The sequence below is a fragment of the Brachionichthys hirsutus genome, chromosome 18 (assembly GCF_040956055.1).
Source record: "Brachionichthys hirsutus isolate HB-005 chromosome 18, CSIRO-AGI_Bhir_v1, whole genome shotgun sequence".
NCBI classification, from domain to species: Eukaryota; Metazoa; Chordata; class Actinopteri; order Lophiiformes; family Brachionichthyidae; genus Brachionichthys; species Brachionichthys hirsutus.
The window spans coordinates 6821124-6826833 of NC_090914.1; the positions used below are offsets into that span (position 1 = coordinate 6821124).

Sequence of the window (5710 nt, forward strand, 5' to 3'; positions counted from 1 at the left end):
ACCATTTTGCCAAGTGTCAGAGGCTGTGGAGCAGCAGGGAAGTCCAAACACACACACACACACACACACACACCCTGCCAGGTCCGGGGATAATTTTAGAGGATCACTGCACTGACCCAGACCAGATAAGGTGCCAATCCACAAAACTTCCTTCATTTCTCCTTGTTGCAGAATTGGAACAGGGGCAACCACCAACCAGTTTAACGAAAGTGGGGCTAAAAGGTGAAAGCCACATTTGGTTGAACTTCAAGCTTGATCAAAAGGAATGCAACCTGGGATTGGGGAGGCAGCAGAGCTTAACGGCCCAGCAGTGAGGCTTTGGAGGAGAAGATCCCAGGTGCCAGACAGCTTACGGTAAAACCATGTTTTCCAAGGAATGAAGTAAAGTCACCTCTTTTCTTTGTTCTTTCACTCTTTGTCATTGTCTCTTAACCTCAGCTGTGTGTGTGTGTGTGTGTGTACGTGTGTGTGTGGAGATAGATATATAGATAGAGAGGCTTTATCAAAATAAGTGGTATTAAAATATGAGTTTTCTCCTGTTCAAGGCCTGTAGCATCAGTGCTAATGTATCATTAATGATTTTAATTTCTAGCAATGAACTTGGCACAGTTAGTAAGACAGTTATTCAGTAATTGTTACTCAACACAGGTGCATTATCTTTGGTCCCAGTAATAGCTTAATTGTGGATTTAGATACATGTGAAGAGGAACTCTATCTATATCAATATGAGACACTTTACTCCAACAGATTATATATTGAACTCTTCTATCTTAGTTTCCCTAACTCATGTTTACCCTCCTTTACACTCCTGTACAATTATCTGCTGACAAAGGACAAACAGGCACTAGGATGACAGAACAGAGCACACTTGTGCCCGTAATGAGCCATCTCGGTCATTAAGGTGGAAAAGCCAGTGAACAACAACATGGGGGAGTAGAGAGGAAGCGAAGAAATTTGAGTCAAATTAAAACAGATGAAAAGGAGATGGAAGCTGGAAAATAAGAAGTACTGCTGAGTCTGAGCTTTTCTTCCAAATGCAAAATGGAAAACATGAAGGATGAGGGAAGTTTAAAAAAAAATCATTGGATGTCCTGCCCCTGCTTGGCCCTTCAACCACACCGTTGTCGAGCGCTTCCCTCAGAGATGTGATCAATATTGACGTTGTCATTAAGCAGCTCTCTGGTAATGAGGATGGGGAAGGGAATCCTAGGAGAGACATTAGACCTTCACACCATGTTTCTCAAATGCTTGTTCAGCCGACAGAGCATTCACATAAAACTGATAATCATGTTTGGCCATTCTGAAACTTTGCCACTTCAGTTATGATCAACACACAACTTGTAATTCTAGTTTTGAACTAGAACATGTGCGGGGAAACCCCAATGAATTTCAAGTCCATTGCCTTTACCACTCGGCCACAACAACAGTTATGAAAACATATGAATGCATAAAGATTGTTTTTATAATTACTCCTTTTTCCTTCTTGTTGATTTATGATTTTGTGTGGTCCTATTGTGACCTTTTCCTCACAACATTTGCATAATTATTGGACAGGACTTGATCATTTGCTGGCATAACACTGTGTCATTTGAATACTTTCCTTCAAGGACTTAAAAAACCATATTGTCAGATTGGAAGTGCAAGTATGAAATTTCCAGGTTAAGGTATTTCAAAATCAACCTCCGTTGTCGACAGGACTCGAACCTGTGCGGGGAAACCCCAATGGAATTCTAGTCCATCGCCTTAACCACTCGGCCACAACAACACTTATGTGAGCTTGTGAATGCATAAAGATTGTTTTTATAATACCTCCTTTTTCCTTCTTGTCGATTTATGATTTTGTGTGGTTCTATTGTGACCTTTTCCTCGCAACATTTGCATAATTATTGGACAGGACTTGATCATTCGCTGGCATAACACTTTGTAATTTGAAGACTTTCCTTTAAGGACTTAAAAAAAATCTAATTTGTCAGATAGTTAAAGTGCAAATTTCAAAATGGTAATTACGCTCAAGAATTATCACATTGTTGACAGGACTCGAACCTGTGCGGGGAAACCCCAATGGATTTCTAGTCCATCGCCTTAACCACTCGGCCACAACAACACTTAAAAATACATATGAATGCATAAAGATTGTTTTTATAATTACTCCTTTTTCCTTCTTGTTGATTTATGATTTTGTGTGGTCCTATTGTGACCTTTTCCTCACAACATTTGCATAATTATTGGACAGGACTTGATCATTTGCTGGCATAACACTGTCATTTGAATACTTTCCTTCAAGGACTTAAAAAACCATATTGTCAGATTGGAAGTGCAAGTATGAAATTTCCAGGTTACAGTATTTCAAGATCAACCTCCGTTGTTGACAGGACTCGAACCTGCGCGGGGAAACCCCAATGGATTTCAAGTCCATCGCCTTAACCACTCGGCCACAACAACACTTATGTGAGCTTGTGAATGCATAACGATTGTTTTTATAATACCTCCTTTTTCCTTCTTGTCGATTTATGATTTTGTGTGGTTCTATTGTGAACTTTTCCTCACAAAATGTGTATAAATCTTGGACATGACTCAATCCTTTGCTAGCAGAACACTGCGCATTTTGAATACTTTCCTTCAAGGACTTGAAAAACAATATTGCCAGATTGAAAGCGCAAGTATGAAATTTCTAGGTTACGGTATCTCAAAGTCGACCACCGTTGTTGACAGGACTCAAACCTGTGCGGGGAAACCCCAATGGAATTCTAGTCCATCGCCTTAACCACTCGGCCACAACAACACTTATGGAAACTTGCGAATGCATAAAGATTGTTTTTATAATACCTCCTTTTTTCTTCTTGTCGATTTATGATTTTGTGTGGTTCTATTGTGACCTTTTCCTCGCAACATTTGCATAATTATTGGACAGGACTTGATCATTCGCTGGCATAACACTTTGTAATTTGAAGACTTTCCTTTAAGGACTTAAAAAAAATCTAATTTGTCAGATAGTTAAAGTGCAAATTTCAAAATGGTAATTACGCTCAAGAATTATCACGTTGTTGACAGGACTCGAACCTGTGCGGGGAAACCCCAATGGATTTCTAGTCCATCGCCTTAACCACTCGGCCACAACAACACTTACAAAAACATATGAATGCATAAAGATTGTTTTTATAATTACTCCTTTTTCCTTCTTGTTGATTTATGATTTTGTGTGGTCCTATTGTGACCTTTTCCTCACAACATTTGCATAATTATTGGACAGGACTTGATCATTTGCTGGCATAACACTGTCATTTGAATACTTTCCTTCAAGGACTTAAAAAACCATATTGTCAGATTGGAAGTGCATGTATGAAATTTCCAGGTTACGGTATTTCAAAATCAACCTCCGTTGTTGACAGGACTCGAACCTGCGTGGGGAAACCCCAATGGATTTCAAGTCCACCGCCTTAACCACTCGGCCACAACAACACTTATGTGAGCTTGTGAATGCATAAAGATTGTTTTTATAATACCTCCTTTTTCCTTCTTGTCGATTTATGATTTTGTGTGGTTCTATTGTGACCTTTTCCTCGCAACATTTGCATAATTATTGGACAGGACTTGATCATTCGCTGGCATAACACTTTGTAATTTGAAGACTTTCCTTTAAGGACTTAAAAAAAATCTAATTTGTCAGATAGTTAAAGTGCAAATTTCAAAATGGTAATTACGCTCAAGAATTATCACGGTGTTGACAGGACCCGAACCTGTGCGGGGAAACCCCAATGGATTTCTAGTCCATCGCCTTAACCACTCGGCCACAACAACACTCACGGAAACTTGCGAATGCATAAAGATTGTTTTTATAATACCTCCTTTTTTCTTCTTGTCGATTTATGATTTTGTGTGGTTCTATTGTGACCTTTTCCTCACAACATTTGCATAATTATCGGACAGGACTTGATCATTCGCTGGCAGAACACTGTGTAATTTGAAGACTTTCCTTCAAGGACTTAAGGACTTAAAAAAATATTTGTGAAAGTGCAAGTTTCAATGTCATAATTTATCTCAAAACTGATCACGTTGTTGATACAAGATCAAAAGCATGCAAACATTTTGTTTTTATAATACCTCCTTTTCCTTCTTGAACAGGACTTCCAGACAACAGTGCAATTTTAATTGTTCGCCTCAACCACCTTTTTTTTAAAGTTACACATTTAATCTTAAACATTGCGACTTTCTTGTTCAAGAGTTGAGATAATAGTTCAAGTTTCTCATGGCTATCAACTCGAACCTGTGCAAGGAAACCTGAAATAAATTATATTAGATCCCCTTAACCATTCAGCTACAACAACGTTTATTAATCTTCATGCATGTCAATATATTGTTTTTATAGGACCTTTTTTTTCTTGATTTCTTCTTATATGTTCATGTCTTTTGTGTGGTCCCATTGTGACATTTTCCTCACAAAATCTGTAAAAAAAAAAAAAAGACTTGAACTGCGCTTGGGAGAAAACAGTGTATTTTGAATCCTTCGCTTTACCAACTTTTTTTTAAAGTTACAAATTTAATCTTAAACACTGTTACTTTCTTGTATGAGAGATAAGATAATGCTTTAATTTTAAATACAAGTCATATAGGTGAGCATCTACTGAGTTTTACAATAAAGTAACACTTCTCAAAAGACATGACACCCAGTGACTATGATGTATACCATGACTGTGGTATACATCATACTTGTGGAGTACAACTTGGAATAGCATGCAATCTAAAAATAAAAGAAAAACACACACTTGGACTGTGTTGCACCATTGTTATATATGTTCAGATTAAATAAGCAAAGGTGATATAAAGGAGGGTCTTTGTTATGATGCCATTGTGCGATCTTTATTTAAAAAGGTCCACTGACTGGAGGTCAGAAGGGTGCGAAGCACATCCCTCAGTAGGCCTCTTTAACTGCCACGCAAACACACATTTAACTGAAAATCTGATTGCTCCAAACCATTCATCATTGCTTCTAAGAATAAAGAGCCTCAAACTGAAAAGGCACATAGAGAGAATGAACAAAGTGGAGCAACAGTTGAAAGATGTGTGAGGATCACAGGATGAGATAGCACAAAACTAGATGGCAATTTGGGGTTGTGTGTTTCACTTTAGCCCAGCCCATCTCTGTCTGTGTCTGAGTTCAAACTGCTGCGGCTCATACGGCTTTAGCATGTTAGATATTTTATTTGTTAGTCGCAAGTATGTATATGATATACTTTAACAAAGTGAGAATTGGATACTGTACAAGTGAGCCTGCAGTTAGAGTACATAAACAAATAGTTTGTCATGTGAATATAGAATCCCTTCAGATAGCATGTTTGTGCCAATGTTTAGGCTGTCCAAAAGCAAGACATAGCCTAATAGAATTATATATGTCACATTCATTTAAAAAGTGTGCTCACAAGTTTGTGTCTGGAGATATGTCAGATGGTTACAAAATAAAGGGGCAGTGTAGGGTCTTTATTTAGTGAAATCACGAGAAGAGGATATATCCTGTTTGCCTTTGGAGATTGTCCAATAATATCCGCTGTTTCTCCTGCAAAGACTTCTTTCAGAATCTTTGTCTTTTACATTCGCTTTCGATCTCCTAACAGGATGCAGGATTTACATACATCGGTATAGCGCACGGTGCAGAAAAATGTGTAGCTGGTTTTGTGAAGTGACAACTACACAACAAGCACTCGGGATCAAATGC

At 38.2% G+C, this 5710-nt stretch overlaps 7 non-coding genes across 7 annotated transcripts; all 7 read right to left on the reverse strand.

Moving 5' to 3' along the window:
• Window positions 1-1683: 1683 nt before the first annotated feature.
• On the reverse strand, window positions 1684-1765 carry trnas-aga (transfer RNA serine (anticodon AGA)). Its single transcript has one exon. It is a non-coding gene; the product is annotated as a tRNA-Ser (tRNA).
• Window positions 1766-2022: 257 nt separating this feature from the next.
• trnas-aga (transfer RNA serine (anticodon AGA)) lies at window positions 2023-2104 on the reverse strand. The gene has a single exon. It is a non-coding gene; the product is annotated as a tRNA-Ser (tRNA).
• A 256-nt stretch (window positions 2105-2360) lies between these two features.
• trnas-uga (transfer RNA serine (anticodon UGA)) lies at window positions 2361-2442 on the reverse strand. The gene has a single exon. It is a non-coding gene; the product is annotated as a tRNA-Ser (tRNA).
• Window positions 2443-2700: 258 nt separating this feature from the next.
• trnas-aga (transfer RNA serine (anticodon AGA)) lies at window positions 2701-2782 on the reverse strand. Its single transcript has one exon. It is a non-coding gene; the product is annotated as a tRNA-Ser (tRNA).
• Window positions 2783-3039: 257 nt separating this feature from the next.
• trnas-aga (transfer RNA serine (anticodon AGA)) lies at window positions 3040-3121 on the reverse strand. Its single transcript has one exon. It is a non-coding gene; the product is annotated as a tRNA-Ser (tRNA).
• Window positions 3122-3377: 256 nt separating this feature from the next.
• trnas-uga (transfer RNA serine (anticodon UGA)) lies at window positions 3378-3459 on the reverse strand. Its single transcript has one exon. It is a non-coding gene; the product is annotated as a tRNA-Ser (tRNA).
• Window positions 3460-3716: 257 nt separating this feature from the next.
• Window positions 3717-3798, reverse strand: trnas-aga (transfer RNA serine (anticodon AGA)). Its single transcript has one exon. It is a non-coding gene; the product is annotated as a tRNA-Ser (tRNA).
• Window positions 3799-5710: the final 1912 nt, after the last annotated feature.